Here is a 25,608-nt window from a genome sequence, read left to right on the forward strand (position 1 = left end):
GAACATTGTGCAACAAAATAGCAACAACACCTTTAGGGACTTAGGAGCCCTTGGTTTATGGGCATGTTTGATTGGGGTTGCAAGTCTATGGATCTTAAATAGATGGACTTGCAAGTCTGTTTCCTACCCCTCTATTGAAAATTTTATTCCTTATGAAAAGTCTAGAATGTAACAAAAATGTGGATCCCTGCAGTATATAAGCATAGAACCTAACCATCTAATGCACTAGAAATAGATAATCTGAAGCATATTCAGAGCAAAGGAAGTGTTTGATCTGGGAAACAAGTAGCAACACCTGCAAGACGACCTTTGATATCCTGATAATTAAGTTCCAACCACTGGGAAGCCATAGTAGCAGCTGCACAATAAGAAGAAATCAATGTAGTGTAAGAGTTCATAACTACCATGAGGATCATTATGAATAGAGACTAATATTTGAAATTAATAATGCAAAGCAAACTGCTAACTAACCTTTCACAGAAAGAGATGCAGAGCAAGTCAAATCCATGCTTGAAGAATCATTCGACCTGCAATAATGGCAATGACAACTAAAAGTGCCCTGCAAGTTACACCGTTCTCCAGCAGTTTGCTTTGAGTAAAACCACTCCCTACTGCACTCTACAGGTGGGATCGAATCTTCTCTGGCAGCTAGGTGCTCAAAGCCTTCCTCATTAAGGTTTGCATCAGCAGGCCTCTCTACAGTGTCAAACAAACGATCAGAAGCACAGGAATTTGAGATCAATCTTTCCTCTAATTTCCTGTTGGCTGCCTCACTAATTTGATGTTCATCTCTAGCCTCAAATGCATCACTCCCAGCATGTTGCATATCCATAATCTCTGAATTGCCATTTTCGAAGACATCCACTACTGTATAATTTGTTCCTGGTATTTTCTCTTCTGCTATGGTCTTAGGTGCTTCTCGAAAATTCTCCTTACTATCTTGGTAAGCAGTTAATGCACCTGATCCAACAATAGCCTCAAGGATAGCATGAACCTGTTTACCATTTCTCACATGGTTGACAATACCTGGATTCATCATATTATTACTTACAGAAAGAATTAACACACCGGTCGTCCTGCCCGTCTGTCCAGAGGAGATGTGACAAATAGCTTCAGGTCCAAATGGTCACACGTATCAATCCAATTAGCAGTGGGGAAGTATAATTACACAATAAGACCTTAGGAGAGATAACCAATCAGAAGCTTAGAAAAGGAATTTAAAATAATATTTTTTTATGAAGTTAACATTATAACATAGTTGTTTAATTTTTGGTCAGCTCTTTGATTAATTAAATATCAACACATTTTTGAATGCGTATATCCACTGCCGTGGCAGGGATAATAAGAGTGACTATTACAAGATGAGATTTTTATTCAATTCCCAAGCTAATTAACTTTCTTGAGGTGATGAGGGTAGTAGTCAATTCCTACAATATCTATCATTAATGAGAGTGACTATTACAAGATACCCATCTCACCTATGACCTACATCACCACTTTTCCAAGAGATGGGTATCTTTCTTATTTTTTTGTTTTTCCCTTAAGTTATTCTAGCTCTAAAACAATCAATTACTATTTTATTGATTGTGATATGTTTATTGTTATTAAATGCTTCACTACATATAGTGTTTCATCTTTTACTAAGTATTATTAATAAGATGATTGTAATTTAAATTAAGATAAAGAGTATTAAAATCTTAAATGCAATTTTTTAAATTAATTAGTATAATAAAAATGACTTTTAAAAAAATAATATTATTATTATTATTATTATTATTATTATTATTTTTGTTAATGTAACAATTTTCTATACTAATTATTAAAACAACAATATTTTTGAAAATTATAATAAGTTGATCCTTAAAACTAATTAATTTTTTTTTTAAACGATATATTACATGAAACAAGGGGCATTAGGCACCTTTTATAACACTGAAAATGCAGCCCCTTTAATTGTAAAAACCTTTTTCACATGTTTTTTTAACGGTAACACTCATTTTTCCTGGGTTAGTTTGGAAGACATTTTCCGTCAAACTCATCTAACTTATTCTCAAAAGCGGCTCATATCTAAGGAGTTAACCTTCAATTACCAATGTATTAAAGGATATAGACACTAGAAAGTGCTTTGGCAACTTTGCCAACAATTTCTTCTTTTTGAGATCCTTCCAAGTTGTCTACCCCAGAGCTCTGCAGAATATTGAAATTTTTCCACAGCAGACAAGAAACACCCTTCTCAATTTCATTATATCCGAGAGAAGTACTACCAGCCAAAAGGACTTTCAATAGGCCTTCATCAACTGGAGCATGAGTTTCTCAATTTCAATATATCTGAGAGAAGTACTACCATCAAAAAGGACTTTCAATAGGCCTTCACCAACTGGAACATGAGTTTCCACACCTGGACTTGTTGCCGCTAAGCCCAACATTAGCTTGACATATTTTATACACACATCTACAACATTATGGATAGTAGCTTCTAAGGGTTCTCCCAATAAGAAGCACTTCCATGGACCAAGCCAAGAATCTTCAATTCCCCTTAGAAGTTTGGCAAGCCTTTTATCAAGTTCAATTCTCCACTACCACCATCTACATTTATCCTCATTGCTTGGAACATGCAAAGAATCAGAGGTTGACAGCCGACTTTCCTCAAGTACCATCCCAAACTCTTCAGCAACTACATCCACAACTATTTTGGATGATCCATGGATCAAGTTTTTGACCTCTGAGCCACTATCAATGTCATTTCCTTCTGAATCTTCATAATCCAGATCAATAGTGTATGGACAAGATATTGTACTCCCTCGAGCATCATCTTTTGACAACCCTTCAAAATAAGAAAGAATAGGCAACAAAAGAACCACAGGTTGCCCCTTAGAGCCAAATCGTGTGAGAAACATCCATGCTGGAGAAGAATTATTGAATGGCAGATCCCCTAGAAGAGACACAAATTTAGAATCCGATAAACTGACATAGATAACTGTAGAAAGTGGTATGTTTAAAAAAAAATATCTGACAAAGTGTTCAAGATCCTCCACAGTCTCTCACATAAGTCTGAGGGCTTGCTGCACTCTTGTTATAAAGTCCTTCGAATTGTGATGATGTTCCTCACTATCAGAAGCTAAGGTTTCAAGCTTTGAGTCCAAAACAATAAGATGTTGCTGACGTAAAGTTGTTCCAAGAGAAGCTTTATGAAAATACGACAACCCAATGACTTCTAGAAGAGTTATTACCATGCCTCATAGGTAAGGAAAATAACCCACCCAATTCTAAGTGTAGATGCATAATAACTAGTAACATGGATACCTTTTGAAAAAGTGTAGGAATTTGGCTACAAATAAAGAAAGCATGATGCAGCCATCCTAACACCAATGACATCCAGTTTGCAACAAATTTTCCACACTGTATCCATGATAAACTACAGAAAAATTTACTTAGAGAAATCCAATTGACATGGTACAACAACATTGCCCTTTCAATCAGGAATATATCCACAGGCCTTCTCTTGCCAGAGCATTCAAGCTGGCAGCAATGTGCAGTACCAAATGAACACAGGCATAGAGATCTACCATTATGAAAAAATAGCAGAAAGATATTCTGCAAAAAGATCTCATGCACCTTGTCCAACTCCTCAGATGCCTTATAACATTTGCCTATTTGAAGCAGCAGTCTAGACAATACACTTCTTGTATGGCATTCCCAACAAAATGCAATAAGCTCCTGCATAGAATGTACTTGATCTGTTTCGATTTCACAATGACCATTGCAATCTCTCTCATGTGACAGTTCTTCAAAGTTATTTCTAGATCCAATGTGGGAAACACTTTGTGGCTTCGGCTGTGTTTTTTTCCCGAGTGAATAGAAAGATTTATCTATGTCATCCCTTGCTATCAAGCACCCACTTGATTGTCGTGTAGTTTTTTATAATGGCAGATGTTTTGTACCTTCACTAGCTAAATGACAATTATTTCCAACTTTTGAACGTGAACGTGTGTTTATGCATGTATCCTCAGAGTCCTTTAGGTAATCCCTTACTCCAATGATAAAGTCATCTAAGTCCACTATTCTATAAGACCTTTTCCCCTTTTGATCAGTTCCTCTTTTCTTCTTTATGTCGTTGCCCATGCAAGCAAGAGATTATACTAGTTGTGCTTTGCTCATTTCTTTACATAAATGTTCACATGCCAATGTGTAAATATCAACATCAAAAGTCAGGTTCTTAGGAAAATGTACATCTTTTTTCTCATTTGGACGCCTACGCACCAAATCTCCAATCTGCATGTCAAGCATGGCTTCTACTGTTACTTGGCAAAGCTTACACACAAGCTTCAAGTCATGATGATGAAAAATCTGCTTTGCATTTTTCAATACCTCTTCAGCTTTTTCCCATGAATGACGTTTCTAATAAATTTCACCTAAGCAAGATCTAAATCCAACCTGACCAAGTGGTAGCTCTTGTGCATTTGAAATCTTCAGACCTTCTTGAAAGATGTTTTCAGCTTCATCTCCATCTCCCACCATTTCATAGAGAACACCCACTTGCATAATATTTTCCAAATAATTTCCAAGAACAACCCATTGACTAGGCCAATACTCCCCATTCTTCTCTGCATCTGAAAAAGTTGGCCACACATTTGTTGTAACTGATCCTAGGGCCTCCAGATAAATACCTCCCACTTCAATTGAGTCATTTTTTAACTCAGTATTATTATCTCTTGCAACTTGAATTGACTTCTTATCCAAAAACTTGAATTTTCGATGCATAACTTTTGTTCTTATAAGTAGTGCTTCTTTGGAGTACTTGAGAGCTGTTAAAAGTTGTCCTTTTCTACAGTACTTTTCAGACAACATGTAAAACATACTAGATGCGAGAAATGTAGACTCCCTTGTTTTCATTCCATTTGAAACAAGAGTTAATGCCCTCTCCTTCAGATCTTCAATAGTGGAGCCAAAACTCGAGAAAGTTCTTGTTGCCAAAACCTGGTCAGTTTGAGCTTCAAGAAATTCATCATACATGAGATTTTGTTGAAACTCTAAGAGAGATTATGGGTTATCTTTCACACAACTTTCCCAAAATTTTATAGAGTTGACAACAGTTCCAAACTTTTCCATTAAAATAGAAAGACTCTTTTCAGAAAATGATACACAACAAAGAGCATGGCTAAGCCTATTCTCCCTCCAAAGAAGAGAACAACATTCTTCAGATCTCATCTTCTTCCAAGAGTTAAGAATGTTGAAAACTAATTCTTGAAGCTTTGACTGCAGACGTGTAAATCCCTTTGAATTTGCATTTCGTTCATGGGTACAGATTGCATGGACACAATATGTAACAACAAGTTGGTGACGAACATAATCCAGGAAAAAAATATTGTCATTAGGATTATAATCTTCATCTAGCACATCTCTCAAAAGTAAGATGGCATCTGACAGACAATCCATGCATCTTCCTGAGCCTGCAACACCACTCAGTCTAGATATCTTCGTCTGCTCCAAGAGAACTCTTGATCTCTCTAATGAAAATTCCTTGGTAACATACACGTCATCCAATAGCAATTCTACAATTCCTTTATGCATAAACCTTGAAAGTTCAGTTTCTATTTTAGAATAAGCCAGGAGCTCCTCTTCTAGGAGCATGACTAATGTCCCCATAGGCAAAGAACAACCGGTGCTGGACAAAACCTTGTAGAGTGTGAGACTTTGCATTGATGCCTCATCTATATCAATCTCCTTGTAATCTACAAAAACAATCTTAACCCAAAGCTTCATAAGGGAATGAAGATTATTCGGACTCGACAACTGTGTATCGACATTGGTCCAATGTAAGAGACAATCTATGAAATTTTCTCTTACTTATTTTCTCCCACTTCTTTGTAGTGTATCAAATAAAACAACACTTTTTCCACAAGCATCAGAAACTGATTTAGACATGTTGTCTCTCATGCTACGGCCAAACCCAAATGCCATACTTTCATCCGACGGGAGCTTTTTTAGTAAGGACACCAAGGTCCATGTAGATTTATAAGCTAACTTTGGAGGACCACAAGCCCAATCATATTGCTTCATATTGAACATTGCCACCCCAATATTATACATATAATACATTAACCATTTTAACTTTGTAACTTCAATCCAACTTCTTGAAATAATTGTATCTACAACTTCCAAGCATTCCTGAACAACTTCTTGATGCATGAGTGATAGTTTGAATGTTGCACTTGTAGCAAGGAGTAGTGTCCGACAGACCTTACAAAGCTCTTTTCTTTCTTCCACTGTAACAAAGTTAGAACTGAAACCAACAATGAATACTTGCATAAAGAGAAGGAAAGCTTTTTCCAAGGAAGGATGCCAAACCGAAGTCTTAGTAGTTATACTACTAGCTATGAAAATGTCCCATTCCTGTTGTATATATCCTACAAATACCTTCCATAGGAATTCCAGAGCCTCGGAAATACTAATCAATGATCCACCTGTCCACCTATGATTATTGTTGCTCACTGCATAAGTCTTAGATTTACCATCACATAATGCCCCATTATTTCCATGCCTCTAAACAACCAATTCTCCATATGTCCACTTAAACTCCTCAATAAAACTTTAAGCTTTTCTAACTGATTTTAAGAGAAGTACTGAATCTTGATTTTCAACATGTATGGGAATATTCAGAGCTTTAGATATCAACAAGTGTTTTTTAACCAAGTCTGATTGACCTAGATGGTTTTTGTCATTTTTTGTCTCTGTTTGCAACTACTCGTTCGAATGGATGATATTAAAATTTTGACATCCTCTGTAAAATAGATCGAAGAACAACACAAGCGGATCTACACAAAACATAAGATCATGGAGGGCTAGTCCCCAATTGAGGATCTTAACTTTGACATAACTAAACTCATTGAGGTCATAGTCGCTGCAGAGAATGAGAAGGACTTCAGAGGGCAACAACAGAAGCAACCAACTAGGAAGTTTGGGGTTTGTAGTGGCTCTAATAATGCCCAATATAAAACATGGGAAACCAATCAAGCGAGTTACTTATAGGCTTCGGGGTTAGCAGAAGATGTTATTGAGCATGGGGTGGTTAGACCGTTTCGCTCTACAATAAATCTGGATTCTCAGTAGAGAGTGAACAAAGCAAACAGAAAAAAAACCTATTAAAGTGTAGGAGGAGGTCCATAAGGTTATTTTGGGGGTTGATATATTCTAGGAAAATGTTGTGAGATTGAGAAAACATATGTTTGTAGGCAGATGGGAGTTTAATAGGATGAATGGTGCTCAAATCAAGGGAAAAAAGTTGGTTTTCACTGCTGAGGTATAAACCCAAAGTGAGCGTGATGGTTAATGGGTGGTTTGGTTTCCACTTCCTAGAGGAAGAAGATGCAAACAAAATCGTTACATTACCATGGGTAAAAGGGTGCAAGTTCCTGCTCCTGCAACATTGGAAGGTTGCCTTTGACCCTGTATTGGAAGCGTCTAAGAGGAAAATCATTCGGGAAAAATTGCTTGGCTTTCCCATAAAACTATGGACTAAAGGGGTGATCCAAGAAATTACAAGTAGAATTAGGAATCTATATTATGTGGATGAGGGGTGTATGGGATTGTTTGATAAAAAACCGCCCGGCTTTTAGTTGAAGTGGTCCTGAATGGTGGATTACCTGCTGAGATTGATCTATACGGGGCCACATTTCCTGATCGGAATCTAGATTAGGGGTAAAAATTTGCTGAAAAATCAAAGTGCTCAGAATCGCTCAAAACCTAAACGACTGCATCTGTCCCAGCGATACGATCCCAACGCAACTTGTTTCACTCAAAATGGAGTTCGTATGAGAAAGATATCGTGTTCTTATTGTTTGGTCAAACAGGGGAATTTTGATACAGGTTGATTGGGATGCTGACTAGGCATCCGTACAACCTAGTCAGCAAAAATAATATTTGAGGGAATATTCCTTGGAATATTCCCACAAGTGGCTTAACCAGGTTGCAACAAGGGTTGGCATGTGAATGGTCAACGACATTGAGGTGGGCTAATGAGAGTCTGACATGTGGCAAGCCCGGAGGCCACCACATGCCCTATCAAAGGTCATTTAAAATTATAGTGGCAGGTCGGGGAGTCAAACCTATAACCTTGCCCACAAAAGCGTCGAGCTTTACCACCATACCACACGTTGTGACTTAACAAGTATGATGCGCATGTTTTATTTAAAGTTTAACTTTGGCAGATTGGAAGGTAAGGCTAGCATTAACCGCACATGTGAACAACGGTAACCTTAACCTCTAGCGGTTACATAACCACTAGGTAGCCTAACTATCAGGTAACACTCCACATGTGACCAACCTCGAAACCAACAGCCAACACTTTATGCTAACCGCGTGATTTATGCACTAACTGCAGATTAATGCTAATTAGTCCAAGTTTATCATTTAATTAATGGTAGATTTAGTTGGCAAATCTTTTGGCAGAGCCGATATTCAGCATTAACTCCAAATTTGGCGAATTTAACTGGAGTTTCTCCAGTTTTGATGGAGTTTTCCTAGGGAAAATTGAAGAGGCCATAACTTTGGCGTATTTCAACCAATTTTGGCTCGTAAAGAGTCATTACTAGATGATTTTGATGCTTTGAAAACATGGAACAATTTGTAGAGGTAGAAGGACATTTTGTGTTTGATTTTTCTACGTTGAAGTTTAGAGAAGCCTAGGGCCACAAGTAGAGGAGGTCAAGCCTAGATCAGCTGAAGTCCAATTGCAGAGCTTGGAAAGTAATTTTTGGGGTTTTTGGGTCTTCTGAATCCAATGGAGCAGGTTGCAAAGCCATTGGAGCACTGCAGGTGCATGTAATCAGATAATTGACCATTAATCCAAAGAGGTCCTAGCCATTGAAGCAGGTCCAAGGAGATGTAGCCCAGGAAGGGTGAACTCCTTTATCAGCTTTGCGTTATGAGTTTGTTGTGTTTTACTTCTCTTCAATTTACTTGTTGTATATGTTTTTTAAACAACTAATTAACCTCATGAAATTCACTTAAATGACACTCAATACTTGACACATAATTCCTCACAATTAATTAATTTGAGACGATCCTAAACATTTCTTTTTAATACTGATGAGGGATCATGCATAAAATTAACAAGTTTTCCCAATATTCAGATCAAGTTGGTATCATAGCACTGTTAGCTCATTTTAACCCTGAGATGGTTTGCCAAGGTTAGCTAGAAAATTAGCTATTGGTTTTGTATTTGTGCAAGGAGAATTTAACTGTGTGCAAGTTTATGTGATGGCAGCTTCAACAAGTGATGTTTCTAATCCATCTTCCTTAGCAAGACTCTTTGATGAAGAGATGTTGCAAAATCTTATCATCATGAGAGATATGGTGCAAGAGATGTATGAAGATAGGAAGGAGAACACTATACTTCAAGAGCAGTTGATGGCCATGAAGGAGGAGAAGCAAGAGATTCTTGAAAAGATGCATGAGATGGAGATTCAACTCCATGATGCCAAGGAAACCCTAGCCAAGTATGTGCATGAAAATGAGGTATGCAATTCAAATTTATCTTCAATTTCCTCTCAAAATGAATGTTTTGGTGCTTTTGAAAGACACACTAGAGGAATAGGGTCCAAATTATTGATGAAGATGGGCTATGAAGGTAAAGGGTTAGGCAAACATGCACAAGGCATAGTTGAGCCAATTGTTGTTGAGGAAAGGCCTAGGTATTTGGGTCTTGGTTATGGACAACATGATGGAGAATGCTCCAAAGCCAAGGAGGCACATGAAGGTGTTCCAAGAAGGACTTTCATTACATGTTCATTACCTCAAGCTTGTGAAGTTTGTGTTCATGAGGAATGCAAAAGTTTTATACCCACTTTGCAAGAAGATGCTCATAAGCATGCAACTAGTGGAAATGGAAAACAAGAGGATGTTGAAAGCTCTAAGGTCATTGAAACCATTGTTGGTATTCTAAAGAGAGCCACTACCTCATCAAATTCACCTCTTCAAGAAGGTGACAAGGGTGAATGTGCAAGGTATAAATCAACCTTTAATCAAGTTTCTTTTAATTATGATTTACATGGTAAATCTTCACATAAGATTTGGAGAAAATTTACATGTTCCTTTTGTGGTTTAAATAAACATATTATTTTGAGGTGTTGGAAGAGGATAGCCATACACATGAAACTTTCAAAACAAAAGAGATAGAAATCCAAAGGTCCATTGGATAATGGAAACCATGTTGAAAAAAAGATGCAATTATTTTGCACTGATTGCCATAAGCACGGTCATCTTGTAGACAAATGTTGGAATTTGCATCGAACAAGTCATCCACGACATTTGAAGAAGGTGGAGAGAGATTTTGGCAAGAATGGAAAAGAGGATTCCATAATTGATGTGGGTCAGGATGATACACATGATGAAGTGCAGCTGAAAAAAGAGCCATTGAAATGGTTTGGAAAGAGATGGTTAGATTTCTTAACCAATTAAGGCCTTGCATTTATTTTGATAATTGATGCAAATCTTGCCTTATTGATTCATTTCCTTGTTATTAGGATGCATTTATTTTCTCTTGAAAGTATGTTGCATATTGCATGAAGCAAGATGTTGAAAAAGTAGAGTTATGTTGACTCACTTGGATGCAGCAAAGATGGCAATTTGCAACTACAAATTTGCATGCATGTTGCATTCTTGAACTTGCATGTTTATGCCAAGAAGGTGTTCGAAAGTGGAGTATGTTGACTCATTTTATTGCAACAAATTTGGTCATTTTAGCTCTTTAAGTACTCTTACATACCAATGGGATTCTTGTACTTTTGATTGTACTTGGGAGAGAGTTGAGAATTGTTATACATGCATGAGAGTTTGTGTGTGTGAACAATGGAATTTTTAATAGTTTCATTGTGCTTGAGCATGCACAAGTGATTGACTTGTGTTGGTTGATTGCTTTGTTAACATGTATGTTGTCAACTTCAGAATGTTGAACATTTGCACATGCATGAGTGTCGGCTTGTGTGGTCGATTGATTGTTACATGTATGTTATATCAACTTGTAAGAGTTGATTTTGTCTCTAAAAATGAAAGGGAGATATGATGAATTGTTTCATGAGAATGTGGAATTCTTGCTTTAAATAATCAAGTTGTTGTACATGTTTTTGCTTGATTTGAAAGTCAGTTGTTTGAAGAAGCATGTTTTGTTGACTTGTGTTTAGTAAACCATCGACTAAACACCAAGATTTTTTATACACCAAGATGTAAGAGTACATGGCGATGTTCACATGATGTGACATTTGTTGCTTTGAAGAAGCAAAAGGAAGAGGTCGTCAAATTATATTCTTTCATGAGTGTTTTTCAAGGTTAATGGTGTTTTTTGTGACAAGATGTCACAGGATTTTGGAAGGTCCATGCTTGAGCAAGAGGCTCATGATTAGCCTTCAGTCTCAAATCATGACATGAGCAACATGTTAATACCGGAGGATGATGGAATCAAGAAGCGAAAGTGGACAAAAATTTGCAGCCCTTGTAAAATATCAAATGCTCTACAATGCGATTTGATGTGTTGACGCATAGAAGCAAAAGATATGGTGAATGCATTCTTCCAGACATGGAATTTGGAACCATGGAGGTAAAATAATGGTCATTTCTTTTCTTGTTATTATTGATATTGGAACTCATTGTTGTAGTTCACTTAGATGGGCTTAACTTGGAAAAGTGGTTTCCAAGGAGAAGTTTGCATCAAATGCATGTGTTGCAAAGGAGGAACATGATTCTCAGTGGGAAGGCCATCAGTCAGCTTTCCAAGCACCAAGGGATCGCTTTGGTACAACAAGGTGTTTAATCAGCAAGTAGCCAACAAGTGTTGGATTGGGTCAGCAACAAAAGGAGAACATTGGTTGAAGTGCCAAGCCATTTGCAAGGCAAGGCATGTTAGTGAACCCAAGTGGTTGTCATGGAGATTTTTCCAAGTAGAATCAATTGATAGAACTTGGGAAGGAGAAGAGTATTCAACTCTCATTAGATAACCAACTTTTGTGGGTCCAAAAGCCTGTCAGTGGGAAGGAGTGATCAGAATCTAGATTAGGGGAAAATTTTCTCAAAAATAAAAGTGCTCAGAATCACTCAAAACCTGAATGACCGCATTTATCTCAACAATATGATCCAAACGCAACTTGTTTCACTCAAAACGGAGTTCGTATGAGAAAGATATTGTGTTCTAATCGTTTGGTCAAACATGGGAATTTTGGTACACGCTGACAGGGATGCTGACTAGGCATCCGTACAACCCAGCCAGCAAAAGGAATATTCCCACAAGTGGCTCAACCGGGTTGCGAAAAGTGTCCGCATGTGAATGGTCAATGACATTGAGGTGGAAAAATAAGAGCCTGACACGTGGCAAGCCCGGAGGTTGCCACGTGCCCTCTCAAAGGTCATTTAAAATTATAGTGGCAGGTCAGGGAGTTGAACTCGTGACCTCACCCACACAAGCGCCAAGCTTCACTGGCATACCACATGTTGTGACTTAACAAGTATGGTGCACATGCTTTATTTAAAGTTTAACTTTGGTGGATTGGGAGGTAAGGCTAGCATTAATCGTGCATGTAAACAATGGTAACCTTAACCTCTAGTGGTTACGTAACTGCCAGGTAACACTCCACATGTGACCAACCTCGAAACCGACAGCCAAAATTTTATGATAACTGCATGATTTATGCGCTAATTACAGATTAACGCTAAATTAATTTAAGTTTATCATTTAATTAATGACATATTTAGTTGGCGGATCTTTTGACGGAGCTAATAAATTCGGCATTAACTCCAAATTTGGCGGAGTTAACTGGAGTTTCTCCAGTTTTGGTGGAGTTTTCCTAGGGAAAACTGAAGAGGCCATAACTTTGGCATATTTCGACCAATTTTGGCTCAGAAAGAGTCATTCTTAGATGATTTTGATGCTCTGAACACAATGGAACAGTTTGCAGAGGTAGAAAGACACTTTTGTACGTGATTTTTCTACGTTGAAGTTTAAGGAAGCTTAGGGTCACCAGGAGAGGAGGTCAAGCCTAGATCAGCTGAAGTCCAATTACAGAGCTTGGAAAGTAATTTTTGAGGTTTTTGGGTCTTCTGAATCCAATGGAGCAGGTTGCAAAGCCATTGGAGCATTGTAGGTGCATGTAATCAGATAATTGACCATTAATCCAAAGAGGGCCTAGCCATTGAAGCAGGTCCAAGGAGATATAACCGAGGAGGGGTGAACTCCTTTATCAACTTTGTCTTATGAGTTTGTTGCGTTTTACTTCTCTGCAATTTACTTGCTGTTTATGTGTTTTAAACAACTAATTAACCTCATGAAATGCTCTTAGAAGACATACTTGACACATAATTCCTCACAGTTTGGTTAATTTGAGACGATCCTAAACATTTCTTTTTAATACTGACGAGGGAGCTTGCATATCATTAACAAGTTTACCCAATATTCAAATAATTTTCTATTAGAAAAAAGGTAGATTATTGGGGTGTTCCGTTGTATTGAATGCCATAATACAGGTCACATGATGTTTAACTGCTCTAACAGACACAAATATAAAGGAAGGATAAACGTGGCAAGGGACCCAAATTTCAGGAAGTACACAAAGATTGCAAGCGACAATTGTGAGGATGGGTCTCATCAGAACCTCCTGGAGCAACCCATGGACAAAGGAGGAAGGTTAGATGAGGCAAGTGGCCTGATTAGTATGAAGTACATAGGGATAGCGGATAATATTTATGAAGATGGGTCTCCACAAAGTTTATCGAAGCAAAACATGGACTGTATGGTCCTAGATCCAAATTCATTTGGAACGATCTCTTATGTAGACATAGGTAAGGATATAAGATCAGAATATGGCATAAATAGAAATGAAAATGATAGTCAGGCTAAGTCTCCACATTGGCAAAGAAGGACCCCGTCGAAGAGGAAGGGAAAAAATATCGATTTGGAGGGGAGTAAATCTAGCAGACTATCATTATTATCTCCAATTCGCAATCAGACAAAATATCTGGATGATTTCTCCCCAATTTTGGTTGATGAGTATCTTATGGCCCTAGAAAGGATCCCGTGAATTGGGCTTGATCCCATTTCCATCAGGAAAAATCGACTGCTAATTTGAATCTACTCAGAGGGACCTCAAAGACCTTTGAGTCTATCCGGAAGAAGGAGAGAGAGATTAAATACAAGAGCCTAGCTCTCTGTGGCGATCTTGGGTCTGATTTAAATACTCGCTTCTCTAAAGCCATGGAGGAGGCTCTATTCCCCGCTTTCGATCCTAGACCTGCAAGCACTTCATATGAAGATAAAGATGGAACACATTTTCAGGACCTTAGAGCAAGATTTCCTGTTAAAAATGGTCCCCAATGAAGATCATGTCTCTAAATGTTAAAGGCCTGGGATCTGCCCAAACAAGAAGATCCTTAAAGCACTTCATAAAAATAAAGGACCATCCATTGTTCTACTACAAGAAACTGTGATAGAAAAGGAAAAATCCATTAATATATTGTTTAAGATATGTCTGTCGTGGAGGGGTTGCACCACAAATTCAGAACGTAACTCTGGGGGGCTGACGGCTATATGGGATCCAACAATCTTCAAATTTCAGGCGTACTCCTACGTGATGGCATTATTCTGACAGGTCAATGTAGAGACTGCTCCTTTAGATTCTGGGTGATGAATATATATGCACCATACGCCAATTGTAGAGTCTTTTGGGACTTATTTAAGTCTTCGAGAATTATAGACATCAGACCTCTAATCATAGCTGGGGATTTGAATTTCACAATTGGTCAAAATGAATGTTGGGGACACAGGGCCAAGATGGATCTGATGGCTGGATATTTTAAAGAATTGATAGAATGCAAAGCCCTCAAATATGTTGCTTTGACACCCCTGTGTCCAACATGGCAGAATGGTCGCTCCAAAATAGAGGTATTGCTAAAAGTATCGATATTGTGCGGAAATTAAACCAGATCCAATCCTGGACCTTCTTCTCGGACATTTCTGATCACGATGCAATTATGTTGGAATGGAATGTTGAGTTGGATTCTCCCAAGAGACCCTTTAAATTTAATTCAATGTGGTTGGATGATTTGGATTTTCAGAAGTTGGTCCACTAGTCGTGGTCCTCTCCAGTTGATTCTCCCTCTGATTGTCCCATATTGAGGATCAAGGACAAACTTTTGCGACTAAAAAAAGTGGCCAGAATCTGGATTTTCAACAAAAGAGTTTCCCTCTGTAATGAGTTGCAATCCTTAGATGATGAAATTGCTAGACTTTGGGAGCCGATTTCCCCAAGATTATTCTCTGTTCACCAACAATGGGAAATTCTGAACCTTGTGATTAAGAAAGACAAAATTATCCAATCACAAGAAGCGAAATGGAGGCAGAAAAGTCGCCTTACTTGGATCAAGGGCAGTGATCGTAACACAATTTTTTTTCATCAAGTTGCTTCCAAAAGAAACCAAATTAACTCTATCTGGACCATTAAAGATGTAGAAGGAAACACATATACCTCTGATAGGGAGATAAAAAGGGAGGCACACAGATTTTTCAAAGACTTATTTAAAGAAAGAGAGTGAGATTACATGATGGAGAAAATGAGTTTTGTAGACATACTTCCTCTCATGGTCAATGATGAGGATTCACTACCGATGGATAACCCAATCTCACTGGAAGAGCTACAACAAACTATCAAGGAGACGACCAAGGACAAAAGCTTTGGGCCTAACGGATGGCTGATCTAACTATTCCTTTTCTTCTTTGACATGATGGGGTCAGAAATGGTGAATATGGCGGAAGCAGTCTGCATCTCTTGGCACATCCCAAGTGTTATCAATTCCACTTTCCTTACTCTTATTCCAAAGAAAAAAGACTCTCTCTCACTCTCTGATTTCAAGCCTATTTCATTATGCAACTTTGTATACAAGATGATATCTAAAACCCTTGCTAATAGAATTAAGAAGATTTTATCACCTCACATTTCTTTGGAGCAATTTGGTTTCTTGTCAAATAGGCGGATCCAAGATGCCATTGCAATTGCACAAGAGTGCATACACTCGATCAAGTCAAAGAAACTAAAAGCATGTCTCATGAAGTTTGACCTCTAAAGGGCTTTTGACTATGTGGATTGGGAGTTTCTCTCATTGATTCTATATAAGATCAGATATAAGCATAGACATGTTCAATGGATTCTAGCCTGCATAACATCTGCGTCTATGGTTGTCCTCATCAATGGAGAGCCTTCCCAATTCTTCAAAACACACCGAGGCCTCAGGAAAAGGCTGTGCATTATCACCTCTTCTTTTTATTTTGGTTATGGAAGCCTTAAGTAGAGGAATCAAGGCTAAATCCGAAGTTGGGGCTATTGTGGGATGCAATCTCACTAGAGGCTGTAGCGTTTCCCACTTAATGTTTGTGGATGACATGTTGTGTGCTGGTGAGGCCAAGCTCTGTGTGTGGGAAGAATTCCACAAGACTTTTGTGGATTTCGGTAAAGCTTCAGGTCTTATTATTAGCCAAGAAAAAACATAGTTGATCACCGATTCAATAGACTCTTTGATGATGCGTGAAATTGCCAGAATGTTTGGGGTCAATATTCGATCCATGTCCGGGGTATTTAAATATCTTGGATGCAAATTAAAGCCTAACAAATACTCCACATCGGACTAGGATTGGCTTATTTCGAAGTTTCACAAAAATTTGTCCAGCTGGGACAAGAGATGGCTCACAACGGGTGGTAGAGTCATAATGGTAAAGGTTGTTCTACTTAGAATTCTGGTTTACTGGATGCATATCTTTCACATTCCACAAGCTACTATTAACAAAATTGATTCCATCATTGCCAATTTTCTTTGTCTGGAGTTGGTGTTGTGCGAAATTTTCACCTCATGGGATTGAAGAACATTTCCAGGTCTGTTCAGAAAGGTGGATGGGGCATCATAGAAACCATAAGTTTTAATTTGGCCCTTCTGGTTGCAAGCATTTGGAGGCTATTCTTCGAGAAGGGGCTATGGAAAAAAGATTATGTTTGGGAAATATATCAAACAAGCAAGCATGGAGGAGTGGATTGTAGCGGGGGTTCCATCAATTGGTAGTCCATCAAAAATCTGGAGTAGTCTAAGGCTCGCCATTCCTTGGCTTTGCAACAACCTATGCTAGATAGTGGGTGATGGGATGAGAATTAAAGTGGGCCTGGATGCCATCAAAGGCCTCAATGGTAGCCACCTCCTCCATATTTCCATCATCAATGAACTTAATTCACAGGGGCTGGATACTCTTGCTAGCTTGTGGGAGTGGTCTAGGCAGCGCTTGGTTACTCATTGCTTGGAAGATCGATTTATGAGAGGACTTGGTGGCTGAATGGGAAAGATATCGCAACATGCTTTGCATGGCGGGAATTAATATCTCACAGAGGTCTGATGTGCTTGTGTGGGGTGGACACATTGGGAATGATTGGATTTCGGTCAAGGAAGAATATGACCACATCACCTCCACTTCACAATCGCTTCCCTTCTTTGATATTTCCTCTCTGCTATGGAAGTGGGAAGCCCCCTTGAAGATTAAGTGTTTCTCATGGCTGACCATTCACAACCGTATTCTAACTTGGGACAATTTACATAAAAGAGGCCTCTTTGGTCCTAGCTGGTGTTGCCTGTGTAGACAGGAATCTGAGGACTGCTTCCACCTTTTTATACGCTGCCCCTTTGCTGTTGAGATTTGGGTGGGGGTGGCCACAATTTTGGGTGTCCCTCATATTAACGATGCATCCTCCATTCACGAATGTTTCAGTATATGGAATTCCAGAGCTAAAGCCCATAGAACCCTTCCCCTCTATGTCTTTTGGGGGATTTGGCGTGCCAGGAATGCTCTGATATTTGAGGACAAACTCCCTATGTCTAAGACTGTTGCTCTGGACATTGCGACTTTTTTCTAGGAAATTGGTCCCTAGATTCCAAAGAACTCCCTTTGGTCTATCTCATATGTTGATTTGACCAACATTTTCCCTATCTGTTCCTTTGATGGTGCCTCCTCTAAAGGGAATTGTGGATGTGGTGTCTCGCTACACTTGGACCCTTCTATCCATTATCATTTCTTCTGGAATGGTGGTAGGGGGGACAATTGTAGAGCCAAGTTGCTCGCGTTGTGGGGTGCTCTCCAGTGCTCTTCTTGGCTGGGCATTGATAATTTCTTCATTTTTGGTGACTCCCTTGTTTTGATCAACTGGATTCAGGGTCACTGCTCTCTTGATGTTCCAGTTCTTTGCAATTGGATTCAGTTGATCAGGAACATTCTACCTTCTTTCTTAGTTGTCTCCTTTCAACATGTCTTTTGGGAGCAGAACATGGAGGCCGATGCGCTCTCAAAACTTGGTCTATCCCTCTGCGCGAGCTTTATGTTCTTTGAAAAGTTCTCTGATGGCAAGGGATGTGGTATGGGATCGTTTGAGATTTAACTCTCATCTCTGCTTCTGCGATTTGGTCCTTTTTTTGTCGGTGTCTTTTTGGGTGGGGATCCCTGCAAACTCCCCTGTATTTCTTGCTTTCCCGCACTTCTCTTGTTGAGGATCAGTCATGTGGACGATCGAGTTTCTCTATAAGTTACAGATGAGTATGATCTGCTATAAAACCATGAATATGTAACTTTTTATATATGGAATGAAAGTTTGTTTTTTTCATTGAAAATAAAAATAAAAAATAGCATCATCATTACATACACATGAAATATCCATGTCCTCAAAACTCAAGCTAACTGCATAGATATGTAAAAACATAACAAGAGGAAATGTGGATCCTTGCCCAAGGGTTTCTGCAATTCCATTCAAAAATTGCTTAGCATTTTTTCTGAGATTTTGATTAGTTTCACAGCAATGACAATAATATTCAACAACCTTCAGAATTTCATGTTCGCCAAAAAACTGCCCATCCTTGAAAAAATGTTCATAGCAACTTTATATATGTTAACATCTGTATAAGAGAGTCGGGACCCTCCAGAGGAAAGCTAGTGACAAAGTCGACAAGTTGAATTATAAATTGATCCTTTACTGAAGATCAGGCACAATTGTTTAGTGATAAAATGCTTATATTCCTTATCAATTCTGGGTTGAATTTATTGGGCCCTTTTGCCATGAACTCGATGCATTTTTGCAATCCTTTAAACGAAATTATATTGTGTTTTTCGGCGTTATGGTTGTCTAGAACCCTCCGCCATGGCGTGAGATGATCGAAAAGCAACGATACCTTCTCCATGGTCTTTGCATCATTTGGTTTGCTTTTGCCAATACAAATAATCAAATCAATCAGATCCATTATGAGTCCCAAAATTAAACCTGTGGCAGAGGGCATATTTTATGCAGGCGAGAATTGGGAGGATGAGGGTGGTAGCGGGGGGGGGGGAGGTGGTTCCAAGTAACAGAGAATAGAGAATGGAGAACTGAAGGAGATTTCGCCACAAAAATTGCCCAAAGATTGAAGCTTTCACATCGGAAATACTTGCTCCTTAAGGCTGGAAGACAACGACCAACTGAGACTGCCCCTCCTGTTGTTGCTCCTGCTTTGTGGAATGGCGTCGGGTTAAGGGATTCCAAGGGCAGAGATGCAGGCGGGAGTTGGGAGGCCGGGGACAGAGAGGCATCAGGTAGAGGCGACGAAGGACATGTATGCAGTCATGTATGTAAAGTGACCTCCACTCAACTTGCGCCACCTGTCAGGTTTCTATTTGCCTGAACGACGAAAAGAAACCTTTGGATTGGTTGGGGTGAATAATGTTTGCTCACCACAAGCCAACAAAGAAAACGCCTACTCATGTAAAAATAGTCATGCTTGGTTGGAAGCCATTTCAAAGATGAACCTTTTTTTAATTGTTAAAAATAACAATTAATTTGGAATACATTTTAAATATTTTTTTTCATCTTAATTTCATGTTAATTTGAGAGAGTTTAAAATTCGGTCTTATTATGCTATAAGGTGCTTTCTTTATGATGTTTTGTCTTGTTGTTGTTGTAGCTCATTTATCCATCTTATTAGATGAGATGATTAGTGAAAGTTTGTTTATTACCCATTTTTATTATTGTTATGTTTGAAATTTTTGTTTTATATGCTTGCTAACTATGTCATTATGTTATTGTACTAAGTAATTTTTTTTATTTTTTTTGAATGCCTAATCATAATGTATTAAGCAATTTCTTAACTCTGAATACTAAATGCTTAATAGTTCCTCGTTTATAACGTTTTAATGACAACTTTTTTTGGTGGCGTGTAAGATGAACACTATGATAAATGTTTGGAATTGAAGAGTGTTGGATTGAGGTGAGGTTATGGTGGAAATAAGTTTCCTTCTAACAATTTCTTAGAGGTTAGTAATAACCCTTTTATCTACTCTCTCTGTGATTTTTCTTTATTTGATCTCTACAATTGTGAATCAACTTGGCACTAGTCTTGGATTCCTTCTAAAGAAGTTTCAATTGCACACCAAATTAGTGCTCTCTGCAATGAGTTCCTTTATTGCAAAGAAGACAACTCGTTTAACAAAAGAATGACTAAATACAACAAAAATTATCTGAATTTAGCATGCAAAAGGTTCATGCCTTTAACAATATTACAATATTATTTTTAAAAATATTTGCAGGTAATATTGATTGAATTCCTAGTTTTACACTCTTAAAAGATATTGCATTTTTTGTTTTAATTTAGGCGCATTTAGTGAGTTAAGGCATTATTTCTTCAAGGGTTTAGAGAGTTAAGTCATTGTGTGGTTTAGAGAATTAAGTCAATGTGGATTTATTGCATTAATAATTCATTAAATCACTTTATGATTCATTATTTTGATGTTGTATTCTAATTTCTGAATTATATCACGCTTCAAACGATTTAGAGAGTTAAACCATTATAGTGTTTAGAAAGTTAAGCTAATATAGATTTATGGAATTCAAAATTTCAATAATCGACATTTTTCATTCCTTATTAATATAAGGCACAAATCTATAATTGAATTTGGCCTTATGTAATTAATTTGTAAATTGTTGTGGATATTCCACTTGACATTTTTTTTTTAATTGTAATAATAACACACACACACACACACATAGAGAGAGAGAGAGAGAGAGAGAGAGAGAGATAATGTCTATGCACGGGTCGCAATTGATACCTTAGGAAGTAGATATCAATTTGATCAAACATTCATATTGTTTCCTCCTATCTAATATCAATACTATATTTTTCTGGAGGAACACTATTCAGATCATAAAAAAAGGATTTTGTAGGTGTACGCCTTCCAAAATAGCCCCACCAAAAAGAAAAAATTACAAAACATACAATTGCTAAATTATAATGTAGTCTCTCATAACTATGAGCTTATCTGTGTCTTGGCCTCACTCATTCAAATCAAAACACTTGGTTATGGTGGGCTCGTTGGTGTTGGTTGGGTCGTTCATGCTAAGGGTGAGGTTGTTTACAATGGCTTTGAGTTCTTCTATATGTTACCTCAAGTAGCTTACTTCATCATCATTCTTCTTAGCTTTTACTCTCATTTCTTGATTTAAGTGTCATCCACACAACAGGGATGCCAAGTCTCGAAACATAGGAAAGGAGGAGGAATGCACCCATTGTTGACCTTTTAATCCACCCAGACCCACCAAAAGGCACTGCTTGGGGGTGGGGGGCTGACTTTCCAAATCAAAATTTGTTACTGATTTCCCTAATTCTTACCATATACCATGTATTATGATAATCATGTGTTAGGAAGGTTGGTGGTGGAAGAGACCTGAGCCATCTACTAACAATAATCCCACACTCTTGAACTAGCAGATTGCCTTTACTATCCCAGCTTGGAAAGGACTATCGTCCTGGTGTCCATGACTTATGATATGATATTGTAATGAATATTGATCCTAGTTGTTGTTGTAGCGGCTACAACCACCCTTCAAAATTTTGTCTTAGCTTCGTTTTGGAGCCTCCCTACCAACCATCCTTAGCAACATGTCTTTCATTGAGTAAGTGCATAGGCTTCAACTGAGTTTTAGGGGTCTGCTAGCCTGTGCATATCAACTTGTTTGTCTCCTACCACAGGCTGTCATTCCAAACTTAGGCATTTTTCTAGCTGAGATGCTCCCCTTGAAAATTGCGCAATTCTGGAGGGGAACCAACCTTCCCTCCAGAAATTGTGCAATCCAGCTGGCCTGCCTGTTGGGCTCCAGAAATGCGCAATCAAGCCAGGCAACCTTCCCTCTGGAAATTGCGTAAGCCAGCCCAACCCTGGGCTTCAACTCAGAAATTGTGCAATTGTGATTGACAGCCAGGGCTTCAGTCCATAAATTGTGTAATGCATGAGGGACAACCAGTCTTGCTCAACCCAAAAACTGTGCAAATCTCATCCCCATGCTTGCAGACGGCTGCATGTGCTTTTAGGTTGACTAGTCCCCCCCAGAACTAAGCAATCCTAATTTGCATGCATGGGTTGCTTTTTCGTGAAAAAGCAAAAAACAAAAAACATCCCTAGATTTTAGGGATATATTTTTAGCAGTTGTAGGTTACATGCAATGATCGTTTCAGAAACTTCCCTCCAAGTGTCGCTTTTTCCTAGATTTGTGGCATGCACGTCATAAGCCTTATCCTTATCAAAATTATTTGTTAAACGTTGCAAAGCTCATTCCTCACATCGATCTTGGAGCTCTGACATCCCACATCACATCTAGGAGTCTTCGGCACATTCAACTCAACTTTTTCCGGGTAAGTCTTCTTTTCATGTCATTTGGTGCTTTTCTGTCACTTTCTATGTTTCACTTTGTATGAATGTTGTTTGCTTGGTTTTGTTGAATGCTTACTGTCATTTTAATGCATTTTGGCTTGTAGAAGCATTGTTTTAAGTTTTTCATTGCGTTTCACTGATGTCGCCTGCATGACATTGTTTTTGCACTAACAGTCGCCGTTGTAGTGACTCACTTCACACACATGCTTGCTTTCTCGTTTTCTGAATCTGTCACTCACTGTTTTCATGCATGATCATTCACTCTTGCTTACACTTAGTCTCACCATGCATTCAAACCTTTTCATGTTTTCAGTCGCCTATCGGCGGGTCTGGGCTGCCTTAGCCTGGACCTTACCTTGCCCGGATAGAGATGTGCATTTCTGGGAGGAAAGGCTCTGCCTTCCTCCTAGAAAATGCACAAATTTGGCCAGCACTGACCTCCAGGCTTGCATTGCACAATTCTGGGAGGTAGTGCCTTGTTGGCCCCAGAAATTGTGCAATGCAGTTTGTGGGTTTGCATGTCATTGCTGACTGAAACTGCACATTGCGTAGTTTCAGCCCTCAGCAGGCCAGGCTAAACTTTGCATTACACATTTTCAGCAACTAGTCAGCCTCTTAACAACCCATACTATGCCTTGCGCAGTTTTGGCAGTCAATCTCCTAGCCTCCCGGTGAAAATTGTGCAATCTTCACTGTCAGTCACCCAGGTATGTTGCATGTCAGTCCTCAAATTTGTTTTGGTTTTCAACTAACAGATTGCTTGCCATGAGTGTTGCTATGTCTCTAGGTATAGCAAGTGTTCATCCGTCTCTCAGCAGTACAGGTACAATGGCCTCCAAGAGAGCAGGGTCAAAGGACACCATTGGAAGTGCAACTGGAGATGCAGTTGAACAAGTGTCTATGAGCTTACCCATTTACGAAGACACCAAGTTGTTCACAGACAAGGAAATCAAGATGAAATGGAAGGACATCAACGACACATTCTCAGGCACATTTGAGGAAGATCTGGAAGACTGCAGGGTCTATGTCAACATTCACAAGTCTGGCTTGTACCGGATTGCATGCAGGTATCCCGCATTTCCATGCGCGGACATGATTAACTGGATTGTCTCGCACTCTGATCCTGAGACAATGGTGTTGAGTAGTGTCAGTGAGACAAAGCTTGCTTCCTTCAAGGCGAAGGACTTTCAGTAGATGTATCACTTGCCATAGTCGGTGATTACAATGGAGAAACCCTTCAACAGTCCCAGTACTAGTGAAAACTTAAGAGATATCTTGAAGAGCTGGGTGAAAGAGCTAGCCAAGTTCAGGACAACACCCAACTAGGTTTACAAGACAAAGATACTACAGAAGGAATATCAGTACTTGGTCATCTTTGCATGCTACTTATATGGACAAGAGAGCACAGAGACCTTCCCGCAGAGTTGGGTGATTGCGTTGGACCAACTAGCCAGCGAAGGAAGGCCATGCAACTGGTCCGACATGTTGGCTCTAAGGTTGAAGGAATAGGTGAAAGAAGCCTAACATCTGCCCAAAGGTCAACAAGTAGAGATATACATATTTGCATACATGATGCAATCTATGCCCGTCAGCAGTTCCCAGGCTTGAGTTGGGCATGGAAACCTTCAGAAACCTCTGGCACACTTATTACATATTGTTCTCTAAATGCAACTTCTGTGGAGTTATCACACAGTTTTTAGACCACTGTCATCCCGGTTTACAAAATGATATTTGGGTAGAATCCACCTTGCATGTCGTAGGCAGGGATGGAGGCATTGATCGACATAGCAGATTGGTATGCCTCACACCTTGGCACCTTCGTATGGATGTGCATCGCGGAGAAGGCTCCGCATATTTTACCAAAGTTTTCCATGGACAAGCTCGTCATGCAAGAGGTGTCATATCACATCTCAACAGGGTTGTCAGCAAGACTGCACAGGAAGAAGAAGGCACCTTGGCCCACTCTTCCTTTGCAAATTGGGTTGTATGAGATACAAAATCTCAAGCATGTTGAGGCCGAGACAGAGGAGTTCAAAAGATTCACCTTCGGCACCAGAAGTTTCAATATGTATGACCCGCATTGCTTGGTGAAGGACCACTGTGCGAGAGTGTGGTTTCCTTGGATCCACGGGGCATGTCATTGGCCTGAGGAAGACCCATGGAGATATTGTTATCACTTCTCCAGGCTCAATGAATCGGTTGGCATAATTGTAGAATGGTTAGCAAAGTAGCATCTCAGAGAACAACATCATCAGGAGCAGCAGAGGGTAACGTACTTGCGCGTGACAAAGGCAAGAGAAAGGTTGTTGATAACGCAGAGGCAGAGAAAAGCCGCAAGTTCAAAGAAGATCCACTTGTGTTGAAATCAACTTTGGAGATTGAGGCTAAGAGGTGAGAGGAGGAATGTTCAAAGGCAAAGAGAGAAACGAAGGATGGAGGAAACATAAAGAAAAGGAGTTGCAAGAGTTGAAGCAGCAACTCCGGGAAGAACAAGAGTTGCGCATAAGAGAGAAGGAAGCGCAACAGGGACAGACAAAGCAGGAGGTGCGACATGCACAGATTGATGAAACTACACCCATACAAGTTGTAGACTCATCTAAGTAGCTGACACAAAGTAAACAAGGTGAGCAGTCACAAGAGCAAGACTTAGCTCAAGGGATTGAACATATGCTAGAACAAATGGACATGGATATGGTCCAGCCAGAGTCAGATCGAGATATTGACCTCATGCCTCATAATCGAGAGGTCAGCCCATTGGCTTCACCAGATCCGGAAGCAGAGCAAGTCCTAAGCGATCAAGGAGACACAAAGATCTTTGAAGACAATCCGAAGGCAGAGATGCACAACATATCTTTCAATGAGTCATAACATAG

General features: G+C 39.1%; 1 pseudogene; it reads right to left on the reverse strand.

Moving 5' to 3' along the window:
* Nucleotides 1-2,097: 2,097 nt before the first annotated feature.
* Nucleotides 2,098-19,335, reverse strand: LOC149156556 (separase-like; annotated as a pseudogene).
* Between the last annotated feature and the right edge of the window lie 6,273 nt (nucleotides 19,336-25,608).

This window comes from Pinus tabuliformis, chromosome 9 (assembly GCF_031772625.1).
Source record: "Pinus tabuliformis cultivar Carrire ecotype Pingquan chromosome 9, CPIR1, whole genome shotgun sequence".
NCBI classification, from domain to species: domain Eukaryota; kingdom Viridiplantae; phylum Streptophyta; class Pinopsida; order Pinales; family Pinaceae; genus Pinus; species Pinus tabuliformis.